We start from the raw sequence: 21,977 nt of genomic DNA, 5'->3' as shown, positions 1-21,977 counted from the left end.
TGTTTGCAGCTGACTGTTGTACATTAGAAAAATCGCTTGCATATAAGAACATCGAGCCAAAACAGTTTGATGCAAGTATATTTATCAAGTGTTTGTTCTTGATAATTGTCCAACCGTCTGAGACAATGGAAACTCCAAACTCCTCAAACTTTTCTCGAAATTCATTTAACTCCCTGTGAACACATTCTTTCTCACTGTCAAGCAACGTTGTTCGTGCTTTTTCATATGATGGGGGTCTATATCCAGGCACTTTACTAACCGCAGATATCATCTATTCCCAATATGGTGATCGAAACACATTGAAAAGTATGCCATTTGCACACAAAAATATGATAATTTTATGATCTACATCATCTCTTTCTACCTTTTTAAAGGTATCACGAATATCAACTGTTTTTCGGCTTCCAGTAGATGATGTAGTTATACTAATAGGCTTCTTCGGTTTATCAATTCTTGATCTCCTCAACTCAAATGCACTTGACGAAACCTTTACTCGTCGAACTTGCCTCTTAATTTTCCTTGTCATTTCTGCATTTTTTGCAACTACAGGACAAAAGGCAATCCCAACACTTTGTCCCTTTGAAGATCCCATGAGATGTGTAGAAACTCGAGTATATGACCATGATAAATATTTTTGCAGTGCCTGCACATAAAAACCTGGGTTCCACCTTGCTTTCCTTGCCTACTTTTCTTTTGTTTCAATACATGGCACCATAGCACTGTTGTTTTATGCATGCTAGGTGATTCATCATCTTGGTCATCTTCAGAATAATAGTCATCCAAGTCATATTCTTCTTCATCTTCCTCATCAAAACAATTTTCGTTTCTGTCCTCAAACTGATATGGACAATCAAAAGACCTCTTGCCCTTTCTTGCATTGTCATTCCCAACAACACTAGACGATTCATGCTCCAAATTGCAAAAATAATCATTGTCATCATAATTGTCATGAGTGTAGTTTGTGATGCTCATTAGTGAAGCAAAGAACATGCAAATATACCTGCATCATAAAAGTATAAGAATCAGTCTAAAACACTTTAAAAAAGCTATTATTAACAACAAAGGATGGAGAGTAAAGAACACAAATCATTACTCTCATAATTTACCAATTACTAAAACAAAAAATAAACATCATTTAAGGAGGTGAAAGATCTATGATTCTATAATATACTATGATAAAGCAGACAAAATTAAAAAAAGAAAGAGAAAAAGAAAGGAATGATAAACTCAATCATGCTCGGTAATACATTTTTGTAAAATTTATAAAGATTTTGGACGATTGATTTTTTGAAAGTTTTAAAAACCTGCTCATGTCTCAGAATTCAACATTTCAAGAGCTGGTCCCTATAAAATAAAAAATACATATCTCATTTATACTATCAAAATTTTAAAATAAAATAAAATAAACATGAAAAATTCATTGCCTTGTTAAGGCTTTGAAACTGCTTCAGAGCCTATTGGCCTGTTAAGGCTTTGAAACCACTTCATGAAGTGGTACAGTCTATAGAACCTGAGACACAAACGAAAGAAAAATAAAGAGGAATAAAAGCAATAGACAACTCATTTGACCATAAATAAGAAATAACATGTTTATACATTCATAACATGCATATACTAGTCAACAAAGAATAGAAAAAAATATCATGTTCTCAAATTTCAAAAATTGTATACGAGAACACATGCTCGAAAAGGATCATTTACATGAATATGTTATCATTCCAAAAAGTCATAGATCAATGCTATCCGTGAACCAAGAGCATATTAGGTTAAATAAGAAATACAAGAACACTCTGTCTCACTGTTTCTCTCTCAAACAATACGAAAATGAAGAGGAAAAAAGGAGGCGACTTACCAAAATTGCTTTCCATGGTCTACACGAGCCTCCTCCCTCACACTCTCTTTGTCTCACCAAGAATGTGGAGAAGAGGGCTACTCACCTGCCTGACTCACCCGAATCAGATGGGCTCAATCCCACTTGACCTACTACTGCTAGCAGACCAACAGGGCCATTAGCACAGTGGGAACGAGCTTCATTAGCAGGGCTGCAGGGGGAGGGGTGGAGAGGAAGGAGCTCACGGTGAGCTCCACTAGCAGGGCTGCAGGGGGTGGAGTGGAGAGGAAGGTGCTCACAACGAGCTCCACTAGCAGGGCTGCAGGGGGAGGGGTGGAGAGGAAGGAGCTCACGACGAGCTCCACTAGTAGGGCTGCAGGGAGAGGGATCTCACGACGAGCTCCACTAGCAGAGGGCTGCAGGGGGAGGGGTGGAGAGGAAGGAGCTCACAGAGAGCTCCACTAGAAGGGTTGCACGGCTGGACCTCACAACGAGCTCCACTAGCAGGGCTGCAAGAGGAGGGTGGAGAGGAAGGAGCTCACGACGAGCTCCACTAGCAGGGCTACAGGGGGAGGGGTGGAGAGGAACGAGCTCACGACGAGCTCCACTATCAGCTGAAGGGTGGAGGAAAAAAATTGATGAATCTGCATCTCGTGGGCGAGATGGAGAGGAGAGAAGAGACAAAGGAAAAATGGATACGCGTACTTGAATATCCTCATCGCCGGTCGGTGGAGGTCGCCAGACATCGGAAAAAGGTCATCGTAAGTTCTGAAGGTCGCCAGTCGGTAGCCAAAATCCTGAGAGAGAGGGAGGAAGACAGACTTGGAAGAGGCGTGAAAAAAACCCTAAAGCCCTCTTTTAAGATTTCTTTTCACGAGTTTTTTAAAATTCCCATTTTGCCCTTAATAAAAAAACTCTTTCTTTTAAAACAAAAGGGCAAAATAGTAATAGGTTACCCGTACCCCTTTAAAGGGGTACGTGTACCCCCATTAAAGGGGTACGCGTACCACTTTAAAGGGGTACATGCTTCCTGATATAAAAGTGCGCTTTCTCGTACATTTCAGAAGCATCGCGTTTCGTGCTTTCGAAGCGCGTATCGGGGAAGCGCGCTCCCCCTCAAGCATAGGCGCTTCCGATAACTCTGTGCACGACTGCTTGACAAATTTCTTGGCTCTGCATTTTGATTTATTTATATTTACTTGCATATGTTCTCAGACCTTATATTTTTAATTAATAAAGTTGGTTTGATTTAGATGATGGTAGTGTAAGATCCCTTGTGGTCCTGGATTGGTTATAATTGTAAAAGTCTCGGGTCTTTGGGAATGTTATCGCAAATGTTTAAAAAAAAAATGCCACTTTTTAATGGGTATGAGTTGGGGTCGTTACATAATATGTCTGCATATTTCAAAGTGCTTATTGCCTTCATGGATGCATTCTTCTATGGTCACTTCTGATGCTTTGTTCCTAGATCATGGGAAGCAGGCTCACAAGGAATGAGGATTATAATTTGGAAAATCTCTCAAAATTAACAAATTGTTAATCATGTAGTCAAAAGTGTTGCGTAGTCACCTAAAGAACATAGGTGTTGGCCTGCAACTCACAGGCCACCTAGTCAGCCAAAAACTAGTCAATTGACTGTGCGAGGCGACCTGGTTATCAGCTAGCTCTCTAGGATTTTGCAATTTGTTTTTCTTTTTTAGTAGCAAAAAGGGTGTGCTCTCTCTCTCTCTCTCTTTGAGCTCTTGTTTGGAAAACAACAAATTGGCGGTATCATGATCACTATTTTCGTCTTCCTCCTGCCTTTCTTTATTTTTAATTGTGGTTTTTCAAAAATATTTGGAAAAATGGGTCCTATAGGAACTTGGGGTAAAAGCTTACTTGTTTTTTATAATTTCTTTAAAATAGAAGAATGATTTATTCATTTTTCTAAGCTAAGTGTTTTAGGTAATAGTCCTAAAATGGCAAAAGCATTAGACATTTTCTTCTCATAGCCCCTTATGTAATCATATGCATATATGCCATGGATTTTATGCTAAATCTCATCCCTAATTTTTATGATATTAGTGAATAATTACTTTTTCCTCAATTTAGCATTTTAATGTTGCTTTAATATTTGTATCTGCTACACATCAATATTCCAATACTGTGTGTGTGTGTGTGTGTGATCTAACTGTAATTTAGGAGATCTGTTACTATAATATTTGAAGTTTGAGTTTATGTATTAGCTTCATTGTGTGATTCATTCCTTCTTTATTCTGGGATGCCATAACAATTGCAACCAGAAGGCTTCTCAGACTACCTAAGAAAGGTTCAGCAGTTGGTTGACCCTGCAGCTGCATGCTTATGACAGTTCCTGACAAAACTATTAGGCAATGAAACCATCCATCAATCCAGATCATTGCATTTTCATTGCAATAAAAACAGTTTCCTCCTGAAAGATTTCCAGAGGTCTGCACTCTCCACAGGAGGTTTGTTCTATCCCTTCTCAGCTTTTCTGTCACCTCACATTTTAGAACTATGAGGGCCCATTAGTTTCATGCAATTTTCATGGAAAAATGCTGAACTGGCATTCCTTCCTCTATTTCTCACCATGGAGGAAACAAACATCCAAACATCATGGTGGCAAAGTGCCATGTTAGCGCTAGTGAGCTCAGATTTCCTCACCACCTTCCTCTTTTCACATAAAAGTCCTTACTTCCTGATGCAACTTTCCCTGTGTTTAAAACTTTCGTATTGCACACAATAACAAGCTTTATTGCCTTAAATTAAATGTAAAGAAATTGTTCTCCCCTATTACAAAAAGTCGAACAAAAATAAAAGTTATTACAACCCCAAATAAATTAAATTGGCCAGTGGCCTTAAAAAATAAAAACGAAGAAAAAGAAAAGTTTGCAGGGCTGTTGTTGCTCACAATCTGACTTCTCCTGTTCGCACGGGCACGATTCTCGCTATTACACTTTCATCAACACGTATGAACCCACCTGCAAAATACAACCACAAAACAAGCAATATACCCTACACTACCTAGTCTAGTTAGTGTTAGTTAAAGGAAATATTAAATTTAAAACTAAAACCTAAATATATCTAACTTTAAGGAAAAGAAAAGGCTGAACTAGCAACGAAAAACTGAATAATAATAGACACTGCAACACGCATTTCAGTGCAACCGTGGTCTGCCAGAATCCGATGGACTGATCTGGTTGGGTCTGGTTTACCTGCGGCTGGCTTGGATCTAGGTCTGATCGGTAAACTTGGCTCGGCAGATCAGGCTAAAAAGTATTTTACAGATCAAATATGCTATTCTGTTAACCGATCTGCTGGCCAATCTGTTAACTGAACAGCTAGTCTAGCCTGATTCTGTTGGCAGCAGGGTGGACCAAATCGGATTTGGTCAGCAGGTCGATATGCCAAAAATATGTAGATCAAGTCTGCGTTGCTGGCAGACTTGATCGCAGGCCTAATCGGGCTGTGCTAGACTGGATGGATTTGTGTTGGCCTGGTCCGAATATGCAGATCAGATCTGATCTGGCCGATGGCTGCGTGAATCGGCTAGACTGATTGCAGATCATGCTCAGCAGGCTTGTCAGATCAGCTTGATGTGCACAGATCAGGGCTGGCTCACCTATGCTGGCATACCTGAGTTAATCTGTGTATTGGGTTTGCGTTGGCAGATCCTATTAGCAGATTAACTCTTGGCTAGCAAGTGGATCGGTCAGCCAGATCTGGTTGACAAATCTAGAATTAAATTCAGCCTTCGTTTTATTATTTTTAATTTTAAAGTAGAACAATAAAAAAAATTAGACTATATGCTGAAATACATTAAACAAAGAAACTAACCTATATACAACAAAGATTCTTGTAAGAGCCTTACTTATGTTAAAATATATGTAATTCATATATATGTATATGTTTATATACATATATATATGTATTATCTAAAATACTCGATAGAGGTATTTTAGTCATTTCACAAGTACCCGATAGGGGTACTTGTTTCTTTTCTTTATTTTTTGTAAATTCTTTTTTCTTTTTTTCTTTTTTCTTTTTTATATTTTTGCCCATCTAAAAGGGGCCCCACCATGGAGTCGATGGGGCCCCCAACGACTCCATGGGAGCCCCTAGGTGGCTCTTCTTTTAAGGCCATAAGGCCACTCCTCCTCTCCTTTTTGTGTATAAATAGGGGTGAACCCCTCTTGTATTTTTCACTCTTGAGAGCTCTCTCTCTCTCTTCAATAAGAGACATTTATATTTTTATGTTGTTTTGTCTCTTGTGGGTTTGGGTGTTAGCCCTTTTGTTTGTTCATTAGTGGATGTTGTAAGTGCTTAATGCACTCTTTGCTTTTCCGCATATTTCATTACATGGTATCAGAGCCTTGTGTATGCTCTTCTTCTTAATATAGCTAGTTGTGTAGCTATATTTTTTCTTGTTGTATCTCTCTTCATTTTTCCTCTTGTGAGTGATTAAAATGGAAGGAGAACAAAAGATTGATCTCTTCTTCAAGCTCAATGGCTCCAACTACATGATGTGGGCCGCCGCCATGGAGAACAACCTCAAAGGTAAAAAACTTTGGGGATACGTTATGGGCACCATTCCGGAACCACAACTCCAACTAACTAAGATGGATGGTGATCAAGAAAAAGCTCTTGAAGGAAATGCCCGCATGAAGGCCATTGAAGATCACCAATCTAAAGTGGAAGATTGGGAAAGTAAGCATGCCAAGATTCTTGCTTGGTTTATGAACAATGTGGAGCTTAAGATTTGCGCCAACATTGCCAAGTTTCGGATGGCTAATGAAGCATGGTTCTTTATGAAAGGTATGTTTACTAAAAAAGACCTTGCTCGTCAATTCTTTCTTTAAGAAAAAATCCGGACTATCAAGCAAGGAGAGATGAGTGTAAGGGATTACTTTAGCACTCTTGGTCCCCTATGGGATGAACTATCTTTACTAGAACCAAAATGGGTTTCTAGTGTGGATGTGGAATTAAGGAGAGAACAAATGGAAAAAGAGCATTTTTTCCAATTTTTACATGGGCTTAGGCCCGAATATGAACAAGTTAGATCTTCCCTCCTACATAGATCTAAGCCTCTTCCCTTGGAAGATGCCATAGCCGAAATATGCCAAGAAGAAACTCGTCTTGGCATGATTAAAGGAAGAGATGATGTCTTGGCCATATCAAAACCCGACAACCATATGAAAGCTTACAAACCTCCACATTTTGGAAGGCAAAATAATTATAATGGCAACTATAGAAAAGCTATTTGCCATCATTGTCAAGAGCCGGGTCATATAAGACCTAATTGCCCTAAGTTGAATGAAGCACCTAAAAATAAGGTTGCTTCCGTTGAAGAAGCTACTCAAAAGAAAGAGGAAACCATCAAAGGGAAGAAATCTTTTTCTCTTGCTCAACTATCAGAAGCACTACAAACTCTACTCAAGATACCATCAACCTTGGGTGCCGCCATAGCTTCTTCTTCTCCTCCAGGTATATCTTCTTGGATCCTTGACTCTGGAGCTTCCTTTCATATGACCCCACTTGAAAATGAGCTTTCCGATTTGTGTAATCATTATAAAAACTCCTATGTTTCAACTGCCGATGGTACATCTTTATAAGTAAAAAGTTTTGAAACTTTAAACTTTTCAAAAGATTTCTTTGTGCCAAACGTGAGAGTTGTACCTCAACTTAATTTAAATCTCCTCTCTATTGCTCAAATATGTGATCATTGGATGTGAAATCTCCTTCTCAACTAAGGATTGCTCTATAAAGGATCTCCGGTCCGGGAAGCAGTTTGGGCAAGGCCATAGGAGAGGAGATCTCTATTACATGAGCAACTTGAAACTCCCCACTAACTCTTTTTGTAACCATGTCCAAGATAAAAATATTGAAATTTGGCATCAAAGACTTGGACATCCAAGTTTCTCAAAAATGTACTCCTTTCCATTTGGAAAGAAATTTTGTAATGAGAAACATTTTGTTTGCAAGAATTGTATTTTTGGCAAAATGAAATCTACTCTTTTTCCAAACCGAACTTTTGTATCCAAAAGACCTTTTGAGTTAGTCCATTCAGACGTTTGGGGTCCTTCCCCGGTCATGTCTAAAGGAGGGTACTCCTATTACGTTACTTTCATTGATGGCTACACTAGGTATGCATGGATCTACTTTCTCAATTTAAAATCCGAAGTCTTTGACTTCTTCAAAAAATTTCATATGATACTTAAAAATCAATTTTCAAGTAATATCTCTACTCTTAGATCCGATTCGGGTGGAGAATATTTATTAAATGAATTTCAAAATTATTTAGAAGTAAATGGAATTTGTCATCAAAGATCGTGTCCTAGGACTCCCCAACAAAACGGCTTGGCCGAAAGAAAGTATAGACACATCATGGAAACCACTAGGACACTCCTTATTTCCAAAGAAATTCCGAAGAGTTTTTGGGTCGAAGCGGCCTTAACCTCAACTTACTTAATAAATAGAATGATATCTTCATCCTTACAAAATACATCTCCATATGAAAAACTATTTGAAAGAACACCCGATTTCAATAGATTAAGAATTTTTGGATGTAAATATTTTGTCCTTACACATAAACGGGACAAATTATCTCCTAAAGCTATTGAATGTGTTTTCTTGGGATATGGAGAAAATCAAAAGGGTTTTAGATGTTTTGACTTGAAAAATAACAAACTCTATATATTCAAAGATGTAACCTTTTTGGAAATGAAAATGGTTTTGTGAAAACTAAAGATATTGACGAAAGTGAATATGCTTTTTTATTTGATCTTCTATCTCAAGCAGATGAGACTCCTCAAGAAGAGGAAATCTCTAATGAGTCTTTGAATGACCTAGAGGATATTCCTCTTGACAATGTTGTAGATGAAGGTGATAGACCAATCCAAACCTATGTTAGGCGTGGTCAACAAACTCAAATGAGCGCCTTAGAAAAATACTCTCAAGGATCCAACATAGAAGAAACCTCTTTAAGGAGATCCGGTCGGATCTCCAATCCTTCTAATAGGTTTGTTTTCTGAGTCCCTAACTCCAAGATATAGAGCGTGTCTAATTGCGTTGCACACATTTCATGAACCTTCACACTATAATGAGGCCAAAAACATTCCCCAATGGGTTGAAGCCATGAACTTAGAGCTTAGTGCCCTTGAAAAGGCAAAAACTTGGGAAATAACTTCGTTACCCACTGGAAAGAAATCAATTGGATGTAGATGGGTCTTCAAAATTAAAACTAAGAGTGATGGTTCATTAGAACGTTATAAAGCCCGGTTAGTAGCTAAAAGATATGCTCAAGAATATGGTATAGATTATGAAGAAACCTTCGCACCTGTTGCTAGAATGACTAGTGTTAGGACTCTTATTGCCATTGCGTTAGTGAAAAAATGGCCTATCTATCAACTAGATGTTAAGAATGCATTTCTAAATGGCGAATTAAATGAAGAAGTTTACATGGATCCCCCACCAGGAGTATGTATTGGTAAAAATAAAATTCTTAAACTTAAAAAGATATTATATGGTTTAAAACAAGCCCCAAAGGCTTGGCATGATAGATTTAGTAATGTAATGACAAGTTTGAATTTTCGTTCATGTTATACTGACACTGCTTTGTTTGTGAAAAGTGCAGGGTCTTCAGTAGTTATTTTACTACTTTATGTTGATGATATGATCATCACTGGAAGTGATGAGCAAGGAATTTATGATATTAAGAAAGTTTTAAAAGAACATTTTGACATGTCTGATCTTGGTTTCTTAAGATACTTTTTAGGGATTGAAGTGGCGTACTCTCCTCGAGGGTACATTATCTCTCAGATGAAACTGGCTGCTGACATTTGTTCTAAATCTGGTATCTCCGATGATAAGAAGACAAAAAACCCTGAAGTCATCAATGCAAAATTAAGGTTGGAAGATGGAACACCTCTCGAGGATCCTACTCCCTACCGGCAACTTGTTGGGTCTCTAACCTACTTATCCATTACTCGGCCAGACATAGCTCATGCTGTCCACTCTGTCAGTCAGTTTCAACATGCACCTACAACCGTGCACATGAGTGCAGTCTTAAGGATCGTCAGATATATCAAAAATACCATAACTAAGAGAGTTTTTCTTTCCTCCTCCTCATCACTTGATTTAATTGCTTATACTGATGCTGATTGGGGAGGAAATCCCAATGACCGAGTCTCAACTACGGGATTTTGTGTTTTCTTAGGTGACTCTATGATTTCTTGGAGATGCAAGAAGCAACACAAAGTATCCTTGTCCTTAACGGAAGCGGAATATCGTGCTATGGCTACTACAACCATAAAACTTGTATGGCTAAGAAGTCTCCTCAGTGATATGGGCATTGTCATCTCTACTCCTTCGAAGATGTGTTGTGACAACAAAAGTGCAATTTATATTGCAAGCAATCACACCTTCCATGAGCGTACTAAGCATATTGAGATGGACTGCCATTACGTACGTGATGAATACCTGAGAGGAACCATAGTACTACCTTACGTCACATCTGAGTACCAGTTGGCGGACTTCTTCACTAAGGCCCTTGCTGCTCCTCGTTTTTTGTTTCTCCTTAGCAAGCTTTCGGTTATATCCCCGTAAAGCTTGAGGGAGGGTGTTAAAATATATGTAATTCATATATATGTATATGGTTATATACATATATATATATATGTATTATCTAAAATACCCGATAGGGGTATTTTAGTCATTTCACAAGTACCCGATAGGGGTACTTTTTTCTTTTCTTTATTTTTTGTAAATTCTTTTTTCTTTTTTTCTTTTTTATTTTTTATATTTTTGCCCACCTAAAAGGGGCCCCACCATGGAGTCGATGGGGCCCCCAACGGTCACATTTATGACCGTTGGGGGCTCCCAACGACTCCATGGGAGCCCCTAGGTGGCTCTTCTTTTAAGGCCATAAGGTCACTCCTTTTTGTGTATAAATAGGGGTGAACCCCTCTTATATTTTTCACTCTTGAGAGCTCTCTCTCTTTTCAATAAGAGACATTTATATTTTTATGTTGTGTTGTCTCTTGTGGGTTTGGATGTTAGCCCTTTTGTTTGTTCATTAGTGGATGTTGTAAGTGCTTAATGCACTCTTTGCTTTTCCGCATATTTCATTACAACTTAGAGTGCATATTTCAATTGCATTTTATCTAAAAAGTCTTTAGAAAAAAATTTCTAAAAGAACTCTTCATGAAAATCATTTTAGAAAACTCTTTACTTAATTTTTCATGTTTATTAGTCGACCAACTTTTTTGCGTCAATTTTTCAAAGCAAAAACGTCAACTTTCTGAATTAGTCGACTAATCGACTCTTAGTCTACCAGACAAAATGTTTGATTTCTGAAAAATTTAGCAGGAGTCGATTGAAGGTTTTCTTAGTCGACCAGACATAATGTTTGTTTTCAGAAAAAATTAGCAGGAGTCGACTGAAAGGTTTTTTCAGTCTACTGATGATTTCATCAGTTGACTAACTTTTTTTTAGTCGACTAAGTTTCAAACTCCAGATTTTAAAACTGTTTTGTTAAACATAGTAGTCGACTGACGATAACTGTCAGTCTGCTAATATTTGATTTCAGTCGACTAACTACTGTTCTAGTCGACTAATATAGTCGTTTTTTTGTAACTTTTAAGAGGTGTGTCTTTTCATTTTTCAAACGAATTGCCCGTTCAAAAGTGACTGTTTTAACACCTTTTCATACCCTCAACGTATGAAATCTTTCAACTATAAATAAGAGTGCATTCCACACTCAAAAACATCAAATTACATTGAATTACAAAGATTGAATTCTTTGCTTTTCACTCCTATTCATTCAAGTATTCGTTTTCTCACTCACTTGATATTTTTACTCCAGTTTTTCACTCAAATTCTTTTGAGAGATAGTGAATTCGTGAGTTGAGTATTTCACCAACCTCAAAAGCCAATTGTATTTCATCTGCATTTATAAAAAAGGCTCGTAGGTTGATTGGAAGTTTGCTTGTTTATTTATTTTTTGTAAAAGGAAATGACTCCTTGGTTTAAATGAGTTGTTTGCTTTCAATAAGGTTGTTACTGAAAGTGGGACCGGATTTGGTCTGTATGTTCTTGTGGTGATACAAGGTTGATAGTGGAAATCTCAAGCGGGTTTTGCTTGGGGACTGGATGTAGGTCAGGAAGACCGAACCAAGATAAAATCTTGTGTTCTTTGTGTGATTGTTGTGTGAATTTCAAAATCCTTCAAAATTTCAAAGACGTTATATAAAAGCATTATTCACCCCTTCCTCTAGTGCTCGTTGCCTCGATCCTATAACACTTTCAGCAATGAGAGATGGGAAGAAAGGAAGAAGAGGGAAGAGGAGAGGAGAGTGGGGGGACCAAGGTTGCCAAACTAGGAAGCGGAAGCAGGAAACGATACGGGAAGTGGAAGTGATGCATTTTAAAAAATATAGGAAGCAGGAAGCGAGGAATAAAAAAAAAGAAATATAAGAATCGAATGAGAATCAAAATAAAACACAAATAAAAACTAAAATAAAAGTGACTAACACTAAATTTCATAATTTTTTAGTGTAAGAATTAAATTTTTAACAAAATCTAAAAATGATAACTACCAATTTAGCGAAAGCACGTGGAAGTGAGTGAGAAGAGTTAGAGAAAACACATAAAAAACATGAAAAGTTGAGTAAGAGAACATATAATAAGAATAAATGAAGCTTGTAGAAAGCATAGGAGAAGCGTGGGGGAATCGAGGTTCTCATCAAGTTTCGGACGCGAGGAGTATCGCGCTTTCGAAGCGAGCTTTCGGGAAGCATGTAATAACCGTATTTTTGTTATTTGTTTGAATTTTTTTTCTATTATAATGCGTAAATTATTTGATTTGGGCCTGGGATCCAAGTTTCGGATCCAGGACCCATAAAAGATCCATAGATAAAAATACATATAATATCATCTAAACCTATTAGAAAAGAAAGAAATATTTAAATAAATAATAATATTATATATATATATAAAATGTATAATAAACATAGGAAATATATATAACTCAAGGATCCATTCAGATCCAACTTGTGGATCCTCATCGTATGGGTGAGGCAAGGACCCAATTATATGTTGGTTTCCGGGTCTCGGGTCAAGACTCAGACCGCGCCCCACTTAAAAAAAAAAGGTAGATAAAGAGAGGGTTAGGGTTCAGAGTGAACCCTAACCCCACAATAAGGAAATCGCAATGGGGGGAGGAGCGCAACCGCCGGGAGGTAGGTCGTCTCCTCCCTTTCCGGGCTTTCCCCTTCAAAAGGGGGATCTCGAGTTGGTTTCCCTTGCTCTCCTCTCTTCCTCCCTCTCTCTTTGCCGACCTCGCCTCTCGCTATCCCTCTATCTCTCGGCTTCTCTCTCTCTTCCTCTCGGAATCCCCTTCACGGCGCTGGAGCAGTCAAGGCCGGTGGAAGCACTCTCCTTCTCGCAATAGCCGCAGCCCCCAAGCACCGTTTCGGAGCTACGGGTTCACTTTTGATTTCGAATAAGAATGGGAACATAGATTTGTATCTCATGCAATAGTTTGGTAGAGTCGAGGAGTATGTTGTATTCTTGTGTCCTCTGGTTTTCACCTTCTAGAGTTGATAGAAGAATGACATTTCCATAAGCTTTGTACTGTAGTACCTGACATCTCCCTGTACACTTCAGAATTTTCTGCTTACAACATTACAGATTGCTGCTTGCTGAGGGAAATATGTTTTCACTTGTGTTTATTGTTCATAGAAGTGTCCCAGCCATTATCCTTGGTGTTCTAGTTATTCTTTTATGTGTTGTGTGGGGTCATTATTCTTTTTCCTGTGCTGTCTAAGTGCAAGTGTCTGTAGTATTATCATGTCATAACTGGTGGAACAGAACACATGGAGAGAAACTTTCAATTACCGAGGTAAATGGGTGATGTGTCTGATGTCGGTACTTAGTTAAGTATCCTATGTTGGTACAATTCCATCATGTCTGGCATGTTATCCTCAAATTATAGGAAGTTGTCTTTGATGCCTTAACCTTGCAAACTTATCAGATGTCTCATTGCTCTGCTTCCTGACCTCAGGTTATTAGTTACACTTTTTTTTTTGTCTTGCATCATGCTGATGCCTGTTGTTTCTTGGTGCCAACTTTCAATATGTTCACAATTGTCATTCTAAACCCAAATTGATGTTACCTTATTTTGTGTTTGGCGGAATATTTTCTTATTCCTAAAAGACTTTCGAACTCTTATGCATGTTGGGAGGGTCACCAAATTGATTGTTTTTAGATGTATCATACCACTTATTTACTAAAGATCATCAACGAATCTTTGTGCATAATTTGTGCATGATTTTCGCCATTTGGCTTATGTTGGTGTGTACTTCAAACTGGTGTATTCTTTCCTTTTCTTTTCCTTGGGTTACTAAAATTCCCCTTGTTGATTTAGCCTTTTAAGTGTTAAAAGACTTGGTTGTAATGTTTGTGGTTTGCATAATAAAGTGGGATAAATTGAATCTATGACCCATGTAGGTATATCAGCCTAACCTTTTTAATATCAGACGTAGCTGCTTTAGGTTTGCTCTATTATAAGTTTCTAACAAGCACACACTTGTCCCAATTCCCGTTACATTGACAATGATTGCTGTTAATCGAACCAGTCGGCTGGGTGCTGGACTAATCCCTATATATATATATTTATATATATACAATATTAGGTCATATATGAAAACTTTCAGATTGGTTCAGTGTAGGTAATTTGATTTCATTATATGCTAAGAATGGCACTTTCCACATGATTTTGGTTGGTTATGATATGCATACGCATTATGTCATTCCAAGTTTTGTTTATGGTGCAGGTGCATTTATAAAATGAAAATATACAGCTATGTAATTAAGCTTTTAAATTTTTCGTTATTTGCACCAGACTTTATGTATGCTGAAGGGTGGGAGATTCTTATATTGCCACCTAAGTTTCCAAAAGTCACTCATAGAAACGGACTTAGTTAAGCATGCTAAAATAATGAGTTTTCCCACATGTATCATCCAAGTGTTATATGCATCCTGGGTACATGAATCGGACACGCTATTGCGTGAACCTACTTGCATAAGTATTCATAGGTGTTATGTGAAGGGAGTTCTAAATGAAAGCATGCATTTGATATGAACATGTGAATTAAATGAAGGCCTGCAATTAACATGGTTATGCGAACTCGTACGCATGCATATGAATATTATTGTTGTTTCATGCATATCTCTGAATTGACATGCATGATTGTACATTGAAAGGCATGTGATATGAAAAGAATGCATTGGCATGCTCCTTAAGATTTTTGCATATTAATGCATATATGATCAAGATGGATAATCATAGGCTGCGGAAGCCTTGAGTCGGTGTGGTCCTTACTTTACTCGTTTATGATTGCAAAGATCTCGTTTTGACATTATGATTCTAATTGCACTGTCTATTGATGCCACGGGTGGACCGTGAAGAGCTTGACATGTTGATTTGCAAGCTTATGTTATTAATTCTGCATGTTGATTTGCAAATGTAAAAGAAATGAATTAATAACAATATAAAAGAAAGTAAATAACAGTGAAATTTATGTTTCTTTGATATATTTTCTTTAGTGTAAGAATCTTGGATATTGCGGTTTTGGGAAAACCGTGAGGATACTAAAACTCCGTGTGCGTTGTTGTTGCCCCTGAACCCGATATTGAGGTTCTTCTCCTAGGCACAGTTTTAGGGAGAGTTCGCCATTTGGCTGGGAGTGGTGTGTAGACAACTGTTGTTTTGGTATACCGAAAAGTGACACTTGTGGATGCTGTTTTTCCTGGTGTCTCGACATTAGATGATGCTTTCTAATGTTTCGATGAATGCTGTTATTTCCTGATATTGATCGAGGGTTAAGTTTGAAACCTAATAATAAAATACAACTTGTGTGATAAGTTACCTTGAGAACCCTACTTGACCTCAGAAATTTTTATCCGTTTTGAGTATCTGCGGGCAATGGTAATAAAAAAAAAGTAGAACTTAAATGCGTGTGCATCCTAATAGGGACATGCATATAAGAGAAAAATTGATTAAAGATAATAAATTATGCATATATTGCATTAAAATCATGCATATCCCTGCTATGCATTAGATCATGCATATGTACTTGTTTATTTAATTGTGATATATTGATGAATGCATGATGTTGTCCTTTAATGCATGTTAAATGTCATTAATGCTTAGATTGTGAGCTCTGTTATTATTAAATGTTCTCACATGCTTAATAAATGTTTTCTATTGTATGAATGATTATTCGAATTTTGAATGTCCCTCTAAATTATTGCGTGGATCTTATTCATGTTCTTTTTCTTATTTGATTCATTAGAAGAACCTGTACGCATGATTCTTTGGATTCTGACACCCTACTTTTGGTGTTTTTTGCATACTCAGATGCCTAGTGGGGTGACCTATTTCTGAGAAGAGTCACGAGAGGACCACACGACTACAAGGTAGATTCTTTGAACAACGTGGCTCATTGCTTTTGTTTTTCATTTTGCTTTTTTTACTTTTAATTAATTATGTATCAGACTCCTTACATTTGAATAAATAAAGATTGGTTTGATTTGGTTTGGTATGAAAGATGAGTATAAGATCCCTTGTGGTGGTGGTTGTGTTTAATTGTAAGGCCTCGGGTTTCTGGGATTGTTTTCGCACTTGTTTAAAAAAAAAATTATGCATTTTTAAAGGGTATGAGTTGGGGTTGTTACATGTTTGGTATCAGAGCCCACCACAAAATCTTATATTTCATCATCTTTTGTATCGAAATTTTCTTTTGGTAAGTGAGCCATGTCCAAGAATGTCAATAAGTCATGCCTCGTACTCCAGAGCAGTCTCCTTCACTGGTAATGCTATTTAATAATTTTTTTATATATTGAATCGTTTATGCTTATATGCCTTCATAGTTTAGTTCTCTGGTAGTGTAATTTAAAAAAAAAAATCTTGATGTGATAATATGAACGAAATTGTTCGGGATCAATCCTAAGGGGGTAGGATCGATCGAGGTTTGATTTTTGCGAAAAATCTGTACGTTGTAGATGTCATATGCACGTAGAGGTGTTTCGTCTTCCATTAGTGCTTCCGCAAACTGGCAGGAGCAGATGGACTTCATGATGAATGCCTTCTATACCCTGACCAAGACAATGACGGCCCAGACAATGCAAATGACACAGGCAGTGCAGGCGGCATAGGCTATGCAGGCTGCGCAGGTTGCTGCTCGTGACCCTCCTGTCGAGGTTGTTCCGAATACATGCGGCGTTTCCTTCTAGAGCTTCTTGAAGTTCGACCCGCCGACTTTTGCAAGTAAGGCCGACCCAAAAGCAGTGGAGAGCTGGGTTGAAGAGATTGAGCGGGCGTTTGACGTCCTACCTGTCCTCGAGGACAAGAAGACACCATTTGGCACATGTCATCTAAAGGGCGATGCCAAGAAATATTGGGACACCCTACGAAGGGTGAAGTTCGCCGATATGGACGTGATTCCCTGGGAGGTGTTCAGAGAGGAGTTCCTAGACACATATTTTTCCTCCTATGCTGAGGAGCAGATGCAACAGAGGTTCCTCGACTTAACTCAGGGGAACATGAGTCTGGTGGACTACACCACTAGATTCCGGAGTCTTGAGAGATACTGCCCAAACCTATTCAAGAATGAGAAGGTGAGGGTGATGAAGTATGTGCGTGGGCTGAAGGACGAACTCCAAGTTTGGGTGTTGGGAGGCCGACCCACTACATTGGAAGAAGCAATTGAGACTGCTGCGGTTCTGAATGAGGAATGGGAAAGGTTCAGGGGTGACTCACAAAAGGAGGGCAACAATGGAGTTAGTTCGGTTGGTAGTGCGAGGAAGAACCCACCCGCTGGTGGGAAGGAGCAGGGAGGCAAGAGGCAACAAACCAAGGGAGGAGGTCAGCAGGGCGCGCAACAAGGACGACCTCGGCGGGGGAAGGCCCAATCGATGTGTTGCAGGTGTAACAAAAGCCATCCTCAGGGTTTTTGTCTGATGTTCAAGAGGGTTTGCTATCGGTGCCAACAACCTGGGCACATCGCTCTCTACTGTCCTAACCAACCAATGGCTCAAGGAGGACAACAACCACAACCGCAGAAGCCTCAACAACAACGTCAGCGAAGGACCGACGAGAGAGTTTATGTCGTTACGACTATCAAGCAGGATGATCAGACTACTCTAATTGAAAGTATCGTCTTAATTGTCGAATAATTGGCTCGTGTGATATTTGATCCTGGTGCTACCCATACCTATTTGGTATGTTCTAATTTCGAGGGAAAAATTCTTTTAAGGGGGTAAGGATGTAATAACCGTATTTTTGTTATTTGTTTAAAAAAATTTTCTATTATAATGCGTAAATTATTTGATTTGGGCCTGGAATCCAAGTTTTGGATCCAGGACCCATAAAGATATATAGATAAAAATACATATAATATCATGTAAACCTATTAGAAAAGAAATAAATATTTAAATAAATAATAATAATATTATTATATATATAAATATATAAAATAAACATAGGAAATATATATAACTCAAGGATCCACTGTTGGATCCATTCAGATCCAACTTGTGGATCCTCATCGTATGGGTGAGGTGCGGACCCAACTATATGTTGGTTTCCGGGTCTCGGGTCAGGACTCGGACCGCACCCCGCTTAAAAAAAAAGGTTGATAAAGGCAACCCGATACGTGTTGCCCAATAAAAAGAGAGGCTTAGGGTTCAGAGTGAACCCTAACCCCGCAATAAGGAAATCACAATGGGGGGGGGGGGGGGGTCGGAGCGCAACTGCCGGGAGGTATGTCGTCTCCTCCCTTTCCGGGCTTTCCCCTTCAAAAGGGGGATCCCAAGTTCGTTTCCCTCGCTCTCCTCTCTTCCTCCCTCTCTCTCTGCCGACCTCGCCTCTCGTTGTCCCTCTATCTCTCGACTTCTCTCTCTCTTCCTCTCGGAATCCCCTTCACGGTGCTGGAGCAGTCGAGGTCGGTGGAAGCACTCTCCTTCTCGCAATAGCCGCAGCCCCCAAGCACCGGTTCAGAGGTACGGGTTCTCTTTTGATTTTGAATAAGAATGGGAACATAGATTTGTATCCCATGCAATAGTTTGGTAGAGTCGAGGAGTATGTTGTAGTCTTATGTCCTCTAGTTTTCACCTTCTAGAGTTGATAGAAGAATGACATTTCCATAAGCTTTATACTGTAGTACCTGGCATCTCCCTGTACACTTCAGAATTTTCTGCTTACAACGTTACAGATTGCTACTTGCTGAGGGAAATATGTTTTCACTTGTGTTTATTGTTCATAGAAGTGTCCCATCCATTATCCTTGGTATTCTAGTTATTCTTTTATGTGTTGTGTGAGGTCATTATTCTTTTTCCTGTGCTGTCTAAGTGCAAGTGTCTGTAGTATTATCATGTCATAATTGGTGGAACAGAACACATGGAGAGAAAATTTCAATTACCGAGGTAAATGGGTGATGTGACTGATGCCGATAATTAGTTAAGTATCCTATGTTGGTACAATTCCATCATGTCTGGCATGCTATCCTTAATTATAGGAAGTTGTCTTTGATGCCTTAACCTTGCAAACTTATCAGATGTCTCATTGCTCTGCTTCCTGACCTCAGGTTATTACTTACACTTTTTTTTTTGTCTTGCATCATGCTGATGCCTGTTGTTTCTTGGTGCCAACTTTCAATATGTTCACAATTGTCATTCTAAACCCAAATTAATGTTACCTTATTTTGTGTTTGGTGGAATATTTTCTTATTCCTAAAAGACTTTCGGACTCTTATGCATGTTGGGAGGGTCACCAAATTGATTGTTTTTAGATGTATCATACCACTTATTTACTAAAGATCATTAGCGAATCTTTGTGCATGATTTTCGCCATTTGGCTTATGTTGGTGTGTACTTCAAACTGGTGTATTCTTTCCTTTTCTTTTCCTTGGGTTACTGAATTTCCCCTTGCTGATTTAGCCTTTTAAGTGTTAAAAGACTTGGTTGTAATGTTTGTGTTTTGCATAATAAAGTGGGATAAATCGCAGTACCACATAATCTATGATCCATGTAGGTATATCAGCCTAACCTTTTTAATATCAGATGTAGTTGCTGTAATGAAATGGTGGTCTTCAACAAATGCACAAATAACTCACAAACAAGTGTCTATTGGAGACACTACAAGCATGACCCTTGAAAGGGTATAAAAGGAAGAACACTTGAAAAATAAATAATACTTTATTCATGAACAAAATGCTTAAGAAGCATAGTGATATACATTGAAGGGGTTCACCCCTATATATACAAAAAAGTGGGAGAGAGGAGAGCTCATTTTGAGCTCTCCAAAAGAGACGTTGGATTCCAACGTCTCTTAATATAGCTGTTGGACTACAGTCCAACAACATTTATTATTATAGCTGTTGGACTGTAGTCCAACAACATTTATTATAGCTGTTGGACTACAGTCCAACAGCTGTTTGCACAGTCAAGTTCCAACAGGAACTTGACTGGATCAAATATCTAGTTTCTATTGAACTAGATGCTAAAAAAGAAAATAAAGAAAAATAAAAAAAGAAAATATTAAAAGATAATATAATAATATTAAATAATATATATATATATATATATATATATATATATATATATATATATATATATATATTACAGAGTACATTTTAACAGTTGCTTTAGGTTTGCTCTATTATAAGTTTATAACAAGCGCACACTTGATGTAGCTGCTTTAGGTTTGCTCTATTATAAATTTATAACAAGCGCACACTTGTCCCAATTCTGGTTACATTGACAATGATTGATGTTAATCGAACCAGTCGGCTGGGTGCTGGACTAATCCCTATATATATATATATATTCGGTCATATATGCAAACTTTCAGATTTGGTTTAGTGTAGGTAATTTGATTTCATTATATGTTAAGAATGGCACTTTCCACATGATTTTGGCTGGTTATGATATGCATACACATTATGTCATTCCAAGTTTTGTTTATGGTGCAGGTGCATTTATAAAATGAAAATGTACAACTATGTAATTAAGTTTTTAAATTTTTCGTTATTTGCACCAGACTTTATGTATGCTGAAGGGTGGAAGATTCTTGTATTGCCACCTAAGTTTCCAAAAGTCACTCATAGAAACGGACTTAGTTAAGCATGCTAAAATAATGAGTTTTTCCTCATGCATCATCCAAGTGTTATATGCATCCTGGGTACATGAATCGGACACGCTATTGCGTGAACCTACTTGCATAAGTATTCATAGGTGTTATGTGAAGGGAGTTCTAAATGAAAGCATGCATTTGATATGAACATGTGAATTAAATGAAGGCCTGCAATTAACATGGTTATGCGAACTCGTACGCATGCATATGAATATTATTGTTGTTTCATGCATATCTCTGAATTGACATGCATGATTGTACATTGAAAGGCATGTGATATGAAAAGAATGCATTGGCATGCTCCTTAAGATTTTTGCATATTAATGCATATATGATCAAGATGGATAATCATAGGCTGCGGAAGCCTTGAGTCGGTGTGGTCCTTACTTTACTCGTTTATGATTGCAAAGATCTCGTTTTGACATTATGATTCTAATTGCACTGTCTATTGATGCCACGGGTGGACCGTGAAGAGCTTGGCATGTTGATTTGCAAGCTTATGTTATTAATTCTGCATGTTGATTTGCAAATGTAAAAGAAATGAATTAATAACAAGATAAAAGAAAGTAAATAACAGTGAAATTTATGTTTCTTTGATGTCCTTTCTTTAGTGTGAGAATCTTGGATATTGCGGTTTTGGGGAAACCGTGAGGATACTAAAACTTTGTGTGCGTTGTTGTTGCCCCTGAACCTGATATTGAGGTTCTTCTTCTGAACACAGTTTTAGGGAAAGTCCGTCACTTTTCCTGGGAGTGGTGTGTAGACAACTGTTGTTTTGGTATACCGAAAAGTAATACTTGTGGATGCTGTTTTTTCTGGTGTCCCGACATTAGATGCTGCTTTTTAATGTTTCGATGGATGGTGCTGTTTCATGATATCGATCGAGGGCTAAGTTTGGAACCCAGTAATAAATACAACTTGTGTGTTAAGTTACCCTGGGAACCTTACTTGACC

General features: G+C 38.1%; 1 long non-coding RNA gene across 2 annotated transcripts in view; it reads left to right on the top strand.

Moving 5' to 3' along the window:
• Positions 1–21,977, top strand: part of LOC149831960 (uncharacterized) — a 52,637-nt gene that overhangs the window by 26,594 nt on the left and 4,066 nt on the right. The window contains exon 4 of one of the 2 annotated variants that reach the window (XR_016433320.1): positions 4,117–4,299. The exons of the other annotated variant lie outside the window; for it this stretch is intronic. This is a non-coding gene — a long non-coding RNA (uncharacterized LOC149831960). The remainder of the gene's footprint in view (positions 1–4,116; positions 4,300–21,977) is intronic. 2 annotated transcript variants of the gene reach the window in all.

This window comes from Nuphar pumila, chromosome 7 (assembly GCF_984573655.1).
Source record: "Nuphar pumila chromosome 7, dmNupPumi1.hap1.1, whole genome shotgun sequence".
NCBI classification, from domain to species: domain Eukaryota; kingdom Viridiplantae; phylum Streptophyta; class Magnoliopsida; order Nymphaeales; family Nymphaeaceae; genus Nuphar; species Nuphar pumila.
This window is presented reverse-complemented; position numbering and strand designations above follow the sequence as displayed.